Source organism: Schistocerca nitens, chromosome 5, assembly GCF_023898315.1.
Source record: "Schistocerca nitens isolate TAMUIC-IGC-003100 chromosome 5, iqSchNite1.1, whole genome shotgun sequence".
Lineage (NCBI taxonomy): Eukaryota > Metazoa > Arthropoda > Insecta > Orthoptera > Acrididae > Schistocerca > Schistocerca nitens.
Window position 1 is genome coordinate 502,452,253 of NC_064618.1, and position 19,650 is coordinate 502,471,902.

Consider the following 19,650-nt stretch of genomic DNA (forward strand, 5'->3'; position numbering starts at 1 on the left):
GTCGAAATATGCAGTAAGAAGACTCCGACCAAAAATATGAAGAAAGACATTATACAAAAACCGTATCGGAGATAGAACAAATTTGTGAGACTTATCGTGAGGTATGAAAGATTAGATAATTTGGCAATGGAAAGCCCGAAAAAAAAAAAAAGCTGTTGACTTTTATTTACATGTCTTCGATTAGTCTACGTAATGAAGCTGCCATTATAGATATTGCAGCTAAAAGTATTGCCAGCTCATTTTCGACTCGAGCTATCCTGCCAATGTTTGTTTAATGATTTTTTTATATATTTCATCAGCACAAATGGCTAACTTTGTCGAAGATTCACACTCCATTGCTGTTCGTGGAGTCGAGCCCGCGGCTGTAGATTATATGTACCTTTCGTGCCAACTTCGAAGGGCATTTCCCCGGTAATTCCCATGCTGCTTCATGAATCGTAATGGCTGCCAAGTGGTGGCACGCAAGTCTCTCAACACACATGATCATTTATTATCAGTGGGTGAAAGATCTAAAGTCACTGCTGACCAGACAACAGTCGAACACCTTCAGCATCGAGGTAACTCAGGACAGGACGGGATACGTCTGGTCTTATGTTATCTTGCTGAAATACTTGGAGGTAGAGCACAGCCAACTATGTGAACCAGAAGTGACCGTATTGTATGTTCACTGGCAACGCAACTCACAATGTCAGGTACTGGCAACAATTTATTTCCTCTCTGACATAATGAAGACACATTCCGGCAACGTTAGTTCCCTCACAGACCCTAATAAGCGATACGCCCATCGTGATGCTGAGCTCGGAATCCTTGATGGACTGAAAAGACGGCATGGTACCATTCATGTGCCTAGCTAGTGTTGTCGCTGGCCCACCACGGTCTGCGTCCTCCCAGTGCTGCTCTGTCAAGGTTAGTCACAACAATGAGCGTCGTGCCAACAGTCCATAGCAATCCAGAAGTTGTCGCTCTGTCCATGCCTTGCTACAAATAAGTCAATTTCCTGACTCAAGGTACAGGGTGGTTCAGCTTCGCCTACCGACAGGTTTTATGCAACCCACAACACTTTCAAAAACTGCATTCGAATTTACATGTTCTCTAGCAAGTTACATGCAGTTCTGTTAGTCCTACAAAAAATTGAATAGGATGTTTTCGTAAGAAATTTAATATAGTTAAATTTTGTGCTGGAATACGTTTTCGCTGCACGCCACAGCTTTCGAGTTATTCGAGGCTAGCCCATACGGAGGTCACTTTCATAATTTTTTTTCAATAATTGGAAAACTACAGCCTCTGCCGAAAACATATCCCGGTACAAAAATTAAGTACATTAAATTTCCTACAAATCAGTCCTCTTAATTTTTTCTGTAAGACTAAAGGTTTATGCATAGCGAGCGTGACAATATGAGAATCTTGCACATGGTATTCGGAAGTGTTGCGGGTTGCGGGTTGCATAAAGCCCATGGATACTGGAACGTGAATCACCCCATACATGACGTGGTTTTACGATCGTTCATGGCCGAGCAACACTATATCTGTCCTCTCAGGCTCTAGTTGTGTGGCTGACATTCTGCTGGTGTTGAGTATGGTCCTCCTGAACACTTCAATTCCATTTTCTGCTCACACTTGCTTGAGCCCAACCAACACGAAGAGAAATATTGTTGGACGATTAACCGCAGTACAATACGCCAGAACCTTACCACTGTCGAATCTTGATACAAGCTATTAGCCATTCCTTCTCCTTTCACAAAGTATAACACGATCTTCTTAGGAACAATCGACATACAAATGCAATTTATGACTGAAAATCACACCCTATAACCCTTGCTTATATACAAAATGTAGTTGGCGTCACTCCCACCTACTATTTTCAATTATGTCAAAATATCAATCATTTGCATATCGAACAATATAGTATACTTCATGCCAGTTTGACGTTTGTTGAACGCCACGGGGTTCATGTTATCACAATTTTTATTTCCAGAGTAGTATATTTAGCTACCCCCGTTAATACCTGTTCATGTCTTTAGCAGCTCGACAATTATTCCGTGAATTCCTGAAAGTTTGTGATTTTTTTTTTGACAACTCGCCAACCTCTGTACTTCTGCAAGTGTAGGCCCTCCCACGTTTCGCCCTGCTGTATGGTATATCCGTTGCTCCCCTTCACTTCAATCTCCCTCCAGCATCTCTGTAAAATATTTGTTCCATCTGTCCATCGTTTTCCCTTTTCTGTCAGCAGATTTCCATATTTACCCCTACAGCCTATTATTTTGGGTCTATAAGCCGTGTTCCTTCCTTTAACTTCTTATAAATATTTCTACTCTTACTCCTATTATTGTCGTCTTTCATATCTTCTGGAATAATTGCCGAACTGCTAAAGTGAAAAGGCATTACTTTACATAAACAGATACGCAAACTTCTCTGTTAAATCTGGGATCAAGAAAGAATTCCACAAGAATGGACTATAGGTGTAACCAGCCCATACATAATAAAGGCGACAAGGCATGTTGCTCTAAACACAGAGGGATCACGCTGGTTGAATGTGTGATATAAGGTTTTATCCAGAATCATATACAGTAGACTAGTCCCATGTGTGGAAGATATACTGGGTGATTATCAGCGTGGCACTAAGCCTAATAAATCAATCGATATTCGTACTGGGACAAAGACATGAATATAATACAGAACTCAACAATATCTTCGTGGACTTTGAGCAGTCCTTCGATAGTCTCAATAGGGAAGAAATGTTGGAGGATATGGAACTGCTTGGTATACCATCCAAACAGATTTTTGTTATTAAGGCAATCTTGGTAGATTCCAGGAATACGGTGAGAGTGGTTAGTGGTTGAGCTATTAACCGACTGTTTCAGTATCAGTAAAGGAGTTCAACAAGGTGATACTCTTTCCACAATGCTTTTCAATTTCTCTTTAGAAGCAAATATACTAAAACTGCAAGGACCACGAAATTGGCTACATGTACTGATGACGTTGCAGTTATCATTAGACGAAGGATGTCATTGGATAGAGTAGTGTTGGAGCTGAAAGACGCCACACGGCATAGCGGACTGCAAATTAACGAATCAAGAACTAAATACGTGATACTCCATTGAACAGGGAACAATAGGCCGGATAACTGATCAACAGCAGGTTTTAATTTTGAGCATATAGAGGGTTTTAAATGTGAAGGGCTAATATTAATAAAGTAAATTCCACGTACCCTCAAACAAAAGCCCTCATTTCAAGTGGTAATAGGTGTTACAATAAATTTAAAAAGCTAATGACATCTAGGATGGCAAACACACAGCTTAAAATGACATTATGTAAGGTTATGTTTGGGCTAGTGGTAACATATAAAAGTGAAGCATGGACGCTGACCACCACTGATGAACAACAACTCAGAATATTTGAAGGAAGAGTGCTATGGACAATTTAGGTAGCGATATGAAATAATGACGGTACTTAAGGAGCAAGGCCCTATTACGAGTTGGGACGTCACATTCAAGGAGCTGATATTGTAAGGCTAATTAAAAGAAAAAGAATAGCTTGACTAGGACACATCTTAAGCATGGACGACGCAAGAACTAAAACGAAGATCTTCCGATGGAAACCGACAGGCAGACGATTAAAAGGAAGACCACATAAACGTTGGCTGGACAACATGGAAGGAAACTTCAGAGCCCTAGAAATCATAGGATGGAGAAGGAAAGAAAACGAGAGGGCAGAATGGATGGAATTTGTTAAGGATGCAAAGATCCGCTAATGGTTGTCAAGTAATAAGAAGAGGGGGACCTGTTCTTTTCTTACATGTCAACATAATTTTTTACATTCATCTATAACAGTACGTTTCAAATGTTTCCAGCTTCTTCACCTCAATCTACTCCTAATGTGCTGGGCTTCTAATATCTTTCACAATCTACTAGAGAGTGCTGAAAAGTAATGCCTCCGAATTTATATGTGAACATTCTTTAAGCTTTTTAAATAAAAAAAGTTATTACAATTCTACATCTTTGTTCTTCATGTCTACAATATTCAGATCTGCAACCCTATGCCGCTAGAGGGATGCAAACTCTAGTGTGTAACATTGTGGCTTGTAATGAAACTACGCTGGTGTTATAGAATTTCAAATTCGAAGAGTTCTTCCACACATGATGCACCTCCTCTTCAGCGTAATTCCAAACCACATACGAGCGCTGCGACATCTGCAACAATCCGACGCCTTAGGTTCTGTCATCGATTACCCTCCATACAGTTCCCCCTTGGCCATGTCCAGTTTTCATCTGCTTCCACAAATTAAACAACACCTTCGAGGATTTCACTTTGTAAGTGATGAAACGGTCCAAGCAGAGGAGGGGTTGTGGTTCGCCTAACAAAGTCAAACTTTCTACATTCACGATATCAAGAAACTGATCTCTCGTGGGGAGAAATATGTTCGTCACCAGGGTGACAGAAATAAACTTGTAGATATGAAGAATAAAAATGTAGAATATTAAAAACGTTTGTTTTTATGTAACAAGCTTTATGAGTTTTCACATTAAAAAAACGTAGACGTTACTTTTCAGCACGTCCTCGTAGCTGCCTGTATAGAAGAATCCTACTCCTTGTTATATTACGTCTTCCCCATTACTGAAGTTAACCGTAATCAGCGTCCGCAGTCTAGTATTCTTTTCAGTTTCATTTTTGTTTTGTTTATCATTAAAGTAAATTTTATATTAACTTCATTGTTCATTCCATTCAAAAGGCGTTCGAAGTATTTGTTACTCTCAGCTAGAAGGACTACGTTTATGAACGTTGGTATGGGTTCCTGCAGCCAAACATTAAATTTTCTCTCTTTAATTTTTCTTCCACTCCCTTCGTTACTTCTTTAACATACAAAGTAACCAGGAAGGCCGATAATCTGTAACCATATCTTACGCTACTTTTGGCTAGTCTTGCCTTTCCTGCTAAAACGATTAGGTCAGTAAATGCCATAAAGATAATTTGGTGTCCCTGTAGTTCTCTTTCCGTTACGAAGCACACGTTCAAATTTTTCCTGTGGCTTCTTTACTTTTTCTGAAACTTAACTGTTCTTAATGCCGTGCCATCTGCCCTTCCAAACTTATTTAGTTATTTATTCTTCATAACTGAAGCCCATTGTCTGAAAAACTAAAATAAGCCATACAATCACATTTCCTTGGATAGTTATAAGTCATGTATTAATTATTTATTTCTGATACCTATTTTTTTTAAAAAAAAAAAAAAGAAAGAGAGATTAAAGAAAAATATAGCTACTTCCACTACTAAAAAACTACATTAAAACCCTTAACCAATGACCCAGCTAATAATTTACTACAAACATTGCAAAATTTATTCTCTGTTTGTTCATTTATTTTGGTGTATTTGACTTGTAGATAGTTGTTTCCGCTACTGGATCCGCCCTCATGGTACCCCAGTCAATAGCCATAGTCTGCTGGATATTTTGGGCGTCGGACAACACGACAGCAGCGTTTCCCGTACAGCGAGTAATTCCAACCCTCACTGTAACTTCTTAAAGTCCACTCTTCCATGATCACTTGAATCAGTGCAATATAGATTCTTGGGATATACTTCACTCGATGCTCGCCGACCTGTCACCTTCTCTCCATCTGCAGAGTAAGCTGTCTAGCCTGGACGACAGCATGATGACTTATGGTTGAATGCCTCGTGAAGTCTTCCTTGGCCTTCCTGGATACTACGGCTGCAGTATCGTCCAACATGCGCCAGGTCGACTCGATCCTTAGTGCTGCTTTGAGGTCCCCTATCCTTAATACGACGTCCATTACCCGCTGCGTCTTCCTAGAGCGTGTAGTCCCACAATGTGTATTCTGGCGTGTCCACACTGCCGCAGGCGCAGCTACCATTCACCTGTCTTCTGATTTTGTATACGTGGCATAAGGGCCATAACCAGTCAGGTAATTTATCCATCCACTCGATGGGTTAAGAAATCTCATTTTTTATCTCTCCCTGGTGTTAGGGAGAAATTCGTACGTTCTCCTGCCAGTGGAGGGTAAAAATCGCAGAGGGAGACCAAGAGATGAATACACAAAGCAGATTCAGAAGGATGTAGGCTGCAGTAGGTACTGGGAGATGAAGAAGCTTGCACAGGATAGAGTAGCATGGAGAGCTGCATCAAACCAGTCTCAGGACTGAAGACCACAACAACAACAACCAGCCAGTGCCTGAACTGTCCCATTCACTTTGCCACAGATGCAATATGCTATCTTTATTGGCTTTTTCGAATTGGCCTCTTTTCCAGATACCCTTCGTACTTCTATCTGATTGCCTTTGTTTAACCAGGTTCCCAGTTCTTCTGAACTACGCGAAGTATGTCATCTTTACAAAAACATATTTTCTTTACGAAAAGTTTGGAGCCAGAAGTAGGGTGATTGCGTGATGTTACAAACTCTCAGGGATGATAGGAAAGGGTAAATGCATCAATTTGAGGAAAAGGAACAAGGTCCGGAAACGGCCGAGTCGAAAGTCATAAGCGAAAATCGTTCAGTTAACTCTGACAGTGGAACACATGCACCGGTACTGTTTTTGCTATGACTGTAGAATAGGCAACTTTCAGAGGTGGTAGTATGGAGCAAAACAAGAAAAATGCCTAGCAAACATGGGATGTAAAATGCATAGCTCTAGAGTTATGGACAATTTTTCGGTAGAAGAGGTGTATTCGTAGTAGTGAAGATGAACAAATGCCAATAGCTTTAAAAATATGCACTTTAGAACCCATATTTACTAGACTTTTTTTTCTTGTTTTGGTCCATACTACCACCTCTAAGGAGGCCGGTGTGGCCGTGCGGTTCTAGGCGCTTCAGTCTGGAACCGCGTGACCGCTACGGTCGCAGGTTCGAATCCTGCCTCGGGCATGGATGTGTGTGCTGTCCTTAGTTAGGTTTAAGTAGTTATAAGTTCTAGGGGACAGATGACCTCAGATGTTAAGTCCCATAGTGCTCAGAGCCATTTTGAACCACCTCTAAAAATATGGGAACCAAAGAGATTGCAGTAGATGTGTTTCACAGTATCGAGAATGAACAAGTGCTCATAGCTGAAAGCGTTTCTCTTAGATTCAATGTGTACTGGAGATTATTTTCTTGTTTTGGTCCATACTATCACCTGTCACAGCAGCAGCAGTACAGGTAGACGTATTCCACAGTCAGAGGTATCAGAACGATTTTCACGTATGACTTCCGATTCGGTCGTTTCCGAATCTCGGTCCCTTGCCTCAAACTGATACATTTACCCTTTTCCACAATACATGAAAGTTTGTAACATCGTCATTGAATCTCCCAGTCTACATGCCACTGAAAATCACAAACGAAAAAACATTCCATGCAGACTCCACGTGGCGCTGTTTGCCACTCTCTCAAAAAAGTGGTGCTGACCACCCTGACTTCTATATCAACATTTCGCGCTTTTGTAGTGACATCATATAGATTACAGTTGCAGTAAATAGTACGTGAGTGCACTGAGAGCACAATATCCATGTCCTTGAAACAGGACAAAAAACATCAGCGAAAGACTATCCCCCATGACTTATCGCGATGAGCTGCTTCCATCAGGCAGAGGTCGCGTGATGTGCCACAACGCTGCACGTGATACCCGCTAAGACGCGTTACGCCCTCGTTAACAGCTGCGCCGGTCAGTACTTACTGCTTCAGCAAGAGGTCGGAGGGTTGCCACAGTTTACGCCAACTGTTTGTTTGGGTTGTGTTTTCTTATGGAGTTTATTCGAGAATCCGTGATTATGAGAATCAGATAAATTATGTGATGTTAAGTAATAAATGTGTGATTTTACTGGAAGAATAATGAAGTACCAACGTTTTACGAGGATTTAAAGCATTTAGCGTATACCACTTGTCGAGTTCGGAGCGACGAACGTTCTCCGAAAACAGTGTTCGATAGTTTACGCATGTGGTATCGTAAAAATTGCGTTTTCCGCATGAACAACCTATAATTTCGAATCTATGTGACTTAGTTCAGCATTTTTTCTTTGAAAAGTTCTATAGTTTATAAAGGCTTGGACATATTTTGTTCTCTTCAGTGTTTTTGTTCTCTGATCGTCCTTAGGTGATACTGATCCTATATTACAGTTCTCAAAGCAATGTCGTCAGCATATTAGTAGTAACCACTTGGAGGGCTTCATCTATCCTTTATAAAAACTAAAACGAAACTCCTTCCGCACAGGCCATGAAGGCACAAAGGAACCGACTGACCGCCGTGTCACCCTCAGCCCACAGGCGTCACTGGATGCGGATGTGGAGGGGCATGTGGTCAGCACACCGCTCTCCCGGCCGTACGTCAGTTTCCGAGGTCGAAGCCGCTACGTCTCAATCAAGTAGCTTCTCAGTTTGCCTCACAAGGACTGAGTGCACCCCGCTTACCAACAGCGCTCGGCAGACCGGATGGTCACCCATCCAAGTGCTAGCCCAGTCCGACAGTGGCTTAACTTCGGTGATCTGACGGGAACCAGTGGTACCACTGTGGCAAGGCCGTTGGCCATCAGTCCTTTATGCAAGCATATAAAGTTCCAGGTAATGTAACTGTTACAATTACATTGCTCAAAAAACAAAAGAAAATCCGAGAAAATTGTAGTAGTGTACAGGTAAATAGTTCGCCAAGGTTTGTGCATTCTTCAGCCAAACGTGTGTCCTGAAGAATTCGATGAACAATGCACAGTTCTATATTTTGCATCGCTACTGAAAAATTTTCGTTTTCTTTTTGGTAGTAAGGCTTCGACTATGTGTCTTTTGGTGATGGCAGTCTGTGTTTTGCTGATGACTTCTGCGACTAGGAAGCCAGTTCTGACTGGCTTTTCTTTTTTATACGACTGCCTTTGGTCCTTTTCGTAATGACATTTCTAGCGACTAGAACGTATCGTTCTGAACGTGAAGGTAATCCTCAGTTCCATGCAAGAGTTATATACAGTTCGTGATTGTATTTGCAGCTGTTACTGAATGAAGACTCACAATATCTGCGTGATCGTTCGGAAATTTCATACACACAACATGGCACTTTGAAGAAAATCAGGTTGCGGTGGTGCTGAATGCATCACGGATTGTACAAATGGCAAAGGTTTCATAGCTAATGACGAAAAGACGAAGGAAGATTGGTGTTTAACATCCTGTCAACGTCAACATCATTGGATGTGGAGCTCAGCGTCTTACTGGGAAGGATGAGGAAGGACATCGTCTATGTCCTCGTCCAAACGAACCATCCCGGTAATTTGCCTTAAGTGACTTAGGGGAACCGCAGAAACGCTAAACCAGGATGGCAGGGCAGTGATTTTTACCGCCATCATCCCGAATCCATTGCCTTACAACTGGCTCACCTCATTCGGTGTTTCCAGCTGAACTAGTGCTCCATCTTTGACGACCTTGACGTCGAAGTAAGTTAACCCTTTATCTTATTGCTGAATGAAACGCCCCCTCATTATGCTTAGAAGCCTGTAATTTAGAAAACAGTTTCTTTTGGTTATTATAACAACGAGCGACCAGTTGGGAAATCTGGAAGTTCGGCAATAGTGTGGAGCATAGTGTTTTTTCCTTAACCATACAATTCGTTGAATTACGCTTCCTGACGGAAATAATAAATAACCGAGAAGTCACCGTCTAATGACAACGTAACTTCGTACACTTACACACCACTGGCGGGCATATAAGTGATGCAAGTTGCAATTCTCTGTGACAGGCAGAGAGGCTATCAGAGTACATTAGTATTGTTAGTGTTAAGTGTTGTCCCCAGGCCTGGTAGGGTATATAAGGGGCTCGAACAGCGTCAGATGCTGCGTGATTACTGTGAAAGACACGGAGATGTCGTGTACTCGTGTGAAGTCTCATCAGCACATGACAGAGTTTGAAAAGGACTACATTTTGGGTCTTCGTTTGGCCAGTTGGTACAGTCAAGCAGTATCCAAGTTTGCGGAGCTGACGAATGTGGCGGTGGCCCGATGTTGGATTTCATGGGAACGTGAGAGCAGGCCTACTCGTCGTCAAGCTTCCATTCGACCATGTCCGGATCGAACACGTCTGATCACCTCAAGGAACGATCGCAGTATTGTGCACGAAGCACATCCTAACCCCTTCACATTTGCAACAACTATCCAAAGACAAGTACCGGATTCCTTACAATGTTCTGTGTCATATCGCACCATTGGTCAGAAACTAGCAGCAGCCGCATAGGGAATTACCACCCACGCATAGGCTGCAGTACACACACAACACAAACGGCTGCGTTCGGAGTAGTGCTGTGACCGGAAAACATGGACAGCTGGTAAATGGCGTCGCTTTGTGTTCAGCGACAAATCGCAGTTCAGCGCTACCCCAGATGACTATCGTCAGCGATTATGTCGGCGACCTAGGGGTGGTTCCATTCTTCTAATGCTTCAGAGAGGCACAGCGGTATTATTCGTGCTGCCATGGTGGCTATGACTTCAGGTCACGACTGGTACCGACTGAGGGACAGTGCTTGTACGCACATGGCATGTGCCTCTATGAACTTTCTGCGTCGTGTTAAGGTGCCCAGATCTGTCCCCGGCAGAGCATGTGTAGTACCAGCTCGGAGGTCAGCTCCATGCCAGAGATAGTATCCAGAATATCAAGGACCATCTGTGGCCATCTTGCCTCAGGAATGAACACAACATACAACCGCTTTATGATACCCTTTCCAATCGAGTCAGTGTATGAATCAAGGCCAGGGGGGATGCAACATTATACTGATAAGTGGGCTCATAAAGCCAAGTTCTTTGTAAATTTGATTCGATATTGTAATCACTGAATCAACATCAAGTAGTCTCTCAGCCCGTGAATTCTTGGTGCTTCGTTTCTTTCGGCAGGCAGTGTATATAGATAAGCTTTTACTGTCTGCAAATGTTTGTTTGAAACACAAATAGATAACAGAGAACTAGAATGCATCACACATTCTAATGGAAATTTGCATCCAGCAAAAAACGGAAACTGTTCTTGCAACGAATGCAAAATAATTGCTGAATTCTGGTGAGTCGTATCTGTACCGCCGATCCAAAAATTCCGACACTAATTTTATTCGTGGCGTATAAGCGACCTCCGCGTAGTAACTGGGACTAACAGTTGTAAACAACAAATGTGCATTCGACCAGACAGTTGTGAAGAGGCAGTGTTAAGCTGCGGTGTGTGACTGTAGTGTATCAACGTCGTTATGTCACAAAGAGCAATGAAGCAACACCTCAAAATCAAATGTTCTAGACATTCTCCAAAATGTTCTGAGGAAGAGAAATGTATGTGCGTTTCCTGCCCCGCACATCATCACTCCCAAAGAAAATCAACGCCACCTGGATGCCTGCCACGAATTTATCGAAAAGTGATGGTTCAAATGGCTCTGAGCACTATGGGGCTTAACACCTGAGGTCAGCAGTCCCCTAGAACTTAGAACTACTTAAACCCAACTAACCTAAGGACATCACACATCCATGGCCGAGGCAGGATTCGAACCTGCGACCGTAGCGGTCGCGCCGTTCCAGACTGAAGCGCCTAGAACCGCTCGGCCACACCAGCCGGTTCGAAAAGTGAAATACGGTTAATTATTTTCTGTAAAAAATCATCGGGGGTGAAGAGTATTGGAGTTACCAATACGAACCTACAACAAAAAAAAAAGAAGTGCAAAAATTCGCAAGGAGGGCCAATGCTTTGAGGAGATAACCTACATTCAAGTCAATGTAACGTCCGAGTTGATCAAGATCTGAAAAGAAGGACTTCATTGACACTTTCACATACTCGTGCGTCCTGTGCGTTGTACTCAAGTGAGGGGATACTGTGCAAGACACCTGAAGAATTAAAAGCAACATCTTGACGTATTTCCATTTTTTATTAATACGATCTCGAAACCTTTTCGACTGACGGGGTAGAATGGATAGTGTATGCATAATACCTAACGTATTTTAAAAGAGTTTTAAATTCATATATTGCGTACCACACTGAAACGTCCCCTTTGAACAATTATACATGACTGTTTTTAAACTGACACACAATATTTTTTAGCGCAATGCAGTCTGACTTTCAATAATCCCTACCAAAGAATGGCCCTGACTAACATTAACCTATACCTTTCACAAATCACTTACCTCACAAAAATCTTCGTTACTCCAACTACTACAATACAGCGAGCGCCACTACTGCCAGCTAATAAAAGATTCAAACTACTGAAGGCACTAACTACTGATAGGAATAGTTAGCAAATGAAAGATTTTTATAGAGAAAAAACAATGTACTTACCTTAATATTGTTCAAAAGTCATATTATATATATATCAGTTCATGAAATCCAGTCTTACAAATTTACTGTCTCTGTCCAGATCATCCGGTCTCACAACTCCGCCAACTCACTCCCCACATCCACCACTGCTGGCGGCTCACCTCCAACTGCGCAACGCTACGCGCTGATAACAGCCAACTGCCCAACACTACAATGGCGAATATTACAACAATGCTAACCAGCCACAGACTGCACACAGCACAGCCAGTGATTTTCATACAGAGCGCTACGTGGCGTTACGAATAAGAAAACCTAAACAACCTACTTACATAGCCCCGATGCTCCCCAAAAAAAATTTTACAAATTGTTTTGGGCAGTGGCCAATACAGATTTGAAAAAATTTTTCATAATCATAATATCAATAACAAAGAAATCAAATGTACACACTTATTGATACAATGTTGGTCGAAAGCTAAAATTTTCTCACAGTCCATAAAGACAGTCCTGATCATTCATCACAGTAAGATTGCAGTGTTTTTCTCAAAGTCTGAGCAGTAAAAGAAAATGCACACGGAAGTAGTGGATTTCCATGCAGTCTTGAAGAAGTAGTGTTGTCCTTCCAACGGAAAGACAGTGCTGGCTCTTGACATGCAGACAGGTAATGGGCCACAACAGAGCAAACCCACAGCAGAGTCAGTCGAAGTTTTGAAGAATATTGGTAGGTAGGTCATCACAGAGCAGACCCACTGTAGTCCTGGTAGAGATTATGGTATTGGTGGGCCACCAGAGGTGCAGACCCACTGCAGTCCTTGTAGAAATAATGGTATTGGTGGGCCATCGAAGGTGCAGACCCACTTCAGTCCTTGTAGAGACGGCCAGCAGCCATCTGTTGTGACTGTGCAGGTGCACAATCACCATTGAAGAGTCTTGCGGAGAATATAGCAAATCCGTCATCCACCACTTGTGCACGCACAAACTTTTTGGAATTGTCCTTAGAACCAGCAATGCTGTTAACCAGTCCCTTGCTGACTTATCAACACACGTGCAAACACTAACAGTCCCTACTTCTCACATATTGTCCGTATATTATGACCAACAGAAACGTGTGCAGTGAAATGTAACTTACAAGTTACTTAATTAGATGAACTGGTGTCAATTACAATTTTATAACATGAGAATACAATTACAAAGATACAGAAAACATCATTAAAAACATAATAATATAGGTAACATTTGTAGTAATACAGGCTTTACAAAAGAATAGAAATAAACATATACATCAGTGTTACAGGAATTATGACATAAGTAAATATATAAAATAATGAGAATAGCTTTCGAAACATTAACTTCACATATGAGCATTGAAACAGAACAGAATAAATAATGTCTAAACATCTCTACAAAGTAAATAACATATTATAAATATAAATTGTATTTGAGGGTAATAGCATTCCTCATCATAGTGAATGTAGCTGAGTATTAGAAAAATTCTACAACATAAGTTTTATCAGATAAACACATAAAGACCAGACACAAATACACAAGGGTACACAAAAACATAGTGGGATAGCACAAAAGGAAAGGACAGGGCTTTTTTAATGCAGTATTTTGCAAACAAAACTTTCTTTACTTCTTGGAGATCTCCCTTCATTCATCATTATTCCCAAAAGCTCTCATAGTATCACAATGGTTCCGAAAAAATATGAACAGTTCGCAAAGTACAGACAAAATACAGTTTCATAAGTGTGAAGTTATCCAACTGTGTAATTGTGTAAACATGTGTCACTCATGTAGTAAAAAAAATGTTTGTCTCTCTCTGTTAAATGATCAGATAGCTGTGTAATTTATGTGTTAGAGAAATATGGTACCGATGTGTAAAGTTGTATAAGTAAATACCATATTAGCTAGGGCTCCTTGTTCTTGCCAAACACATGGTACACAAAGTAAGCGTGTCCCCCTGAGGATTAATGTAATTATACCCTCAGGTGTTACAGATTACAGCAATGGAATGAAATGTATCATGGAGAACTTTCTTAGTATCATTGTAATTCAAAAATCTTTGAACATAAATGTTTTAAGTACAAAATCAATCACTCAAATACGTGTACTGTAGCGCTAAACTGTGCGTCTTGTTGTAAGATAATCTCTGTGGAAGTGTCGTAGTTATCATCCTCCGAAAGCTAAGTTCTGCAGAAGTCAATGTACTTACCTCATGATAAACAAAAGTGAAATGCTTTGCGTATAGATATCTTAGTTATTACGCTTATTGCCATGATGAAGAAAGTACTGTGCTGTAACGTATTGTTGTGCTACGGAAAAGGCTGTCTCATTGTAGCTATACCACAAAAGTTACTACTAAAACATGTTTTCCTTTCCAGAAGAATTCAGAAAAGCTGTGAAGATTTAAATCAGAAACACCGCAGAAGCAACATTGTAAATTGTCATTCATTAGTAGCGTCGTGATAAAATCGTGTAGCTGTCACATAAACTAACCACTGTGTCCTCTGGTATCTCACAGAAAGTACTTTAAATCCAGAATGTATTTTCAAGTAAACCAAAATGTTGCATTAAAATCTCATTAGCAGTACCAGTATGTGTCCTAAGTATGTAAGCCTGATAGTCGTTACGTAATCGTGCAACTAACAAGCAAGAATGTACAAATACAACACTGTGTCGTCTGTTCACTATAACAATGCATTCGTAATTTATGTTTAAAAATGTTCCCTAGGTTCTAGACTGGATATTTAACTTCAAACATTGTTGCATGTTAACAGATTCTAAGTCTGACAAAGCATACTAGTAATGTAAAGTAAAAAGTTACATGGCAAAGACAAAGTTAAAAAGCAGATTATCTTTCAATAAACGGTTTTACATGTGAAATGGGGTGTAAACCTTTACTCTTCCTAGTACGCAGAGTTTCAACTTCAATGCAATTATCATCCGGTACACGTCGTTAAAGAATACAGGAATTTTTCTCGAGGTTAGCTTATGTTATTTTTCTCTGAGCCAGCCAGCGCACGTGGCTGCCTGCGGTGCGAGTCATTGTCTGTTTCTTTGTTGGCACGAGTCGTTATTGGGATTAGCAGACCTAACTTCCACAAATTCACCTTGTCGAGAGGGCCCTGCCCTGTTTGAATCCCGCCAGTTCTGATGCAATTCAGGTCTGTCGTTACGATCATATCGTCTGTCATCATGTCGGTAGATTCCATAGTTTCTTTCTTGTCAGTCACCTGGTGGAGAATTTCTCCCTGAATTGTAACTGCACGCTGAACTGTTGCGTCAAAAGTTATTCTGTCTCCCTTGATAATAATTACTTTGGTTCCCATATTGTCTGTTTCTCTGATTGTCTCTGTGATAGTCATTACTATGGAAATGCGATCTTTCTCTGTATCTATTACTCTGCCAGTGGTTGTCATATGGGTGGTGTCTGTTTTGGTCACGATTTGTGTTGTGAGAATAGCCTTGTCGTGTCCAGTTATTATTTCTTTCATCGTGGAATTGAGACGGATGTGACCTGTAATTGTTGTGTTCCTGTTTTCGCGTTCTACAATTGTCATTGTCAATTTCCAATATTTGTAACAGTCCCTGAAAAGCTTCAATGTCGTCTTTACAACGTCCTACCAAAATAATATGTCGTAAACGTTCAGGCAATTTGATTAAGCAAATGCGGATGAGTTCTGAGGGGCTGTATGGGTTTGACAGGTACTGATTCTTGTGCAACATGGCTTCAAATATTTCACAAAACTGGAAAATTCAGATTGTTCGAAATGTTTCATCATTATGATGCTATGTTTTACTCGGTCTTGTGTAGCTTGAGACCAATATGCTGAGAGGAAGGCATGATAAAATTCTCCTTCACTGTGGCAATCGTGAATGACCGATCGCATTCTTACAGCTGGTTCATTCTCTAAATAGCCACACATAAATTCTAATCTGTGCTCTAACGACCAATTTGGAGGAAAACAATGAGAGAATTGATGAAGCCACGCTTGTGGATGAATGTCGATGCCGGAATTCTTAAATGTTTTGAATTTACGTGTAGTAATAAACAGCTTATAGTCAAAATCATCATGTCGGCGAGTCGCATATCGGTCATTGTTACTTCGTTTCGGCGGTTCCATCTCAAAATTCGGTGTACCTTGCCAATTTCTTGCATAATTTCCGAAGTACCCCGTGTTACTATTTTGTGGCTGTTCCGTAATTCTATGTCCCTCTTCCCGTATTGGAGCGCGAGTGTCCTCCGAAATACGTAATTCTTGTATTACCTGTGTCAGCTGATCTTGTACTTCCCGGATTTCTCTTTGGTGTTGCGTATTAATTTGATTCTGATTTTGTTTGAATTTCCTAATTTGTTCGCACTCTTCTGTGTCATTAAAGACTACCGGTTTTGTGTCATTCAGATTATCATCTACCTTCGTAGATAAATTATTTAGCTGATCCGAAAGTTCAACTACTTTCTCTGATAATGAACTAATTTCCTCCATGTGTCTTTCTGAACTAATTTTCAGAGTATCTACTGTGTCCTTTAAGTTTTCCTAAGTTTTTGCAAGTTGTGTAACCGAATCGGTAGATGCAACTGAGTCAATTTTAGCTTTCAAGGTCTCATGATTTTCGTGAACAATAGTTTGCAGTTCTTTTATGGCTGCTTAGTGATTCTGTAATGCATTTTCATGCCGCGACAAAATAGGTTGGAAATGTTCACAAATTTGTGTTTTTGCGTCATTACAGACTTTTTGACATTTAGATTCAATGGTATTTAACTCAGTAGTTAAATCTTCACGTGTTTGTTCAAGCATGGTGTCTAACTTTTGAACCTTTGCTGTGTTTGTCTCTGATTTTGTTCCATTGTGTCTAACTTTTGAAGCTTTTGCTGTGTTTGTCTCTGATTTTGTTCCATTGTGTCTAACTTTTGAAGCTTTTGCTGTGTTTGTCTCTGATTTTGTTCCATTTGTTGCATTAATTGCAATAATAATGTATTAGTGTCTGGAATCTGTTTCTCTATGCTTTTTGGCTGTGCATTTTCACCGGCAACATTCACGTTTTGACAAGCAGAAAATGTGACTTGACTCATTTGAGAAAACGGTGAGGACCCAAAACCTGAGTCTACAGTATTTGCAATATTGTGTTCTGTCATTTCGGATTCCTGAGGCGAGCTATTGCCGACCGATCGATCGATAATGCTTCCCTGTTCACTACTTGTTTCACTGTCTACACCATTATTTGCCGCCCGCTCCATTTCCCTATGCACAATTACCAAATTACTACTTCGAATGTCTGCTAATTCACTACACAGTGGTGCTGATAAGCTACACTCGTCGTCACTATTATTTCTCAGTTTACTTTGGAGGTTAGTGTTACGTTTTTCACACGCCACTATTGTCACAATATTTCACACGATAACACAGAAAAACACAATTTGAAGAGCAAAAGTAAGAGTACACATTAACATAGCACTGAAAAAATATCTAGTTAATTGCAAGCGCAGCTGCGAAATACTTGGTGCAAATCTACATGCATGCCACAACTGTTTTACTGTACAACAATGAAAGACTGCAACTACAAAGCAGATTCTCTCTACAATTACGCGCTAGCAATAAACAATAGCTACGCTAATTACACAAACTACAAGAAAAAATCAGAAGATTCCAGTGAGGTATCCTCGGCTAAGGGTCGACATATGAAACGTCCCCCTTGAACAATTATACATGACTGTGTTTAAACTGACACACAATATTTTTTAGCGCAACGCAATCTGACTTTCAATAATCCCTACCAAATAATGGCACTGACTAACATTAACCTATACCTTTCACAAATCACTTACCTCACAAAAATCTTCGTTACTCGAACTACTGCAATACATCGAGTGCCACTGCTGCCAGCTAAATAAAAGAATCAACTACTGAAGGCACTAACTACTGATAGGAATAGTTAGCAAATGAAAGATTTTTATAGAGAAAAAACAATGTATTTACCTTAATATTGTTCAAAAGTCATATTGTATATATCAGTTCATGACATCCAGTCTTACAAATTTACTGTCTCTGTCCAGATCATCTGGTCTCACAACTCCGCCAATTCACTCCCCACATCCACCACTGCTGGCGGCTCACCTCCAACTGCGCAACGCTACGCGCTGTTAACAGCCAACTGCCCAACACTACAATGGCGAATATTACAACAATGCTAACCAGCCACAGACTGCACACAGCACAGCCAGTGATTTTCATACAGAGCGCTACGTGGCGTTACCAATAAGAAAACCTAAACAACCTACTTACAACACATATGTAGCAGATCTATGATCCACGTTTATCACTTGTTGATACTATTCAGTGTTGCATTAGTAAACTGGAAATGTTTCAGCTATGGTTACGGTGTATGACATTCTTTAGACGGTATGACATACTTGGTATTCTGTTTAGTTGCATTTGGCAAATTCTGTTCTGAAATCAAATCTGCTTGATATCGTAGAAAAGCCCACCACGTATTACTTTGTTTATGCCTTGCAGGTTTTCCTGAGAGCACCTCAGACCTCCTCTATGCGGTTCGTATTTGGGCTATTCGTAGGCTGTCCAATACTTATATTCCTTTTATCGCCAAGATATTTATCCAGTATTTTCAGATTTTCTTACTCTATTTTCTCATTTTTATGATACACATTTTTTACTACAACTTGCTACGTGTAGCATCTTAATAATTAGACTCCTTACAAAACTTATTAGAAAAAATTACACTTTTTATTAATATTTTCACAATAGTTCAGTCACACAGTATTGGATTACAGATGCCTACTCAGGGAAAATAAATACTAAGCTTTTCAAAAAAAATTTTACTTCAGATTGAAAAACAGAAGAAGGGAACATATTGCTGCAACACAGTAAGGAACATTTCGTAACAACCACCTTTACTTGCTTTGTATACTTCCGAAAATATGTGGAATAGGTTCACCTCAGCAATACCAGTGTGCTACATAAGGTAACGACTTTCAAAGTGAATCTTTTATAACTCAACTTTGAGGGAGTGAGATGATGGACTTCACTGGCATTTAGAACGAGCTAGGTAGAGTTTCTCGGCGGACAATCCAAGTTTGGACGTTGTATTGTTTTTCTAAATCTGTTGAAACGAATGTTCGGAATGTTGCTCTGCAAAAGATACTATCCTTTCTTATCCTCGTGATCGGACTGAGGAAAAACTTTGTGAAATTGTATACCGAGTATAGGGTACAAGTGAAAAATGATCATCCCAAGTTATAGAACTTGTAGGGGGAAGTTGAATTTACTTTAGTAGTACTGTTGTGAAATTTGTCAATTCGTATAAGCTCTCATAGTTTCATGATACAAGCAGTCTAAGAAAATAAAAACGCGGGAATTACCTGGAGGTTGTGGTATGTGACTCTGGTTATAGAAAACATTGT

General features: G+C 40.4%; 1 pseudogene; it reads right to left on the bottom strand.

Moving 5' to 3' along the window:
• Positions 1-8,387: 8,387 nt before the first annotated feature.
• LOC126261338 (5S ribosomal RNA) lies at positions 8,388-8,506 on the bottom strand (annotated as a pseudogene).
• Positions 8,507-19,650: the final 11,144 nt, after the last annotated feature.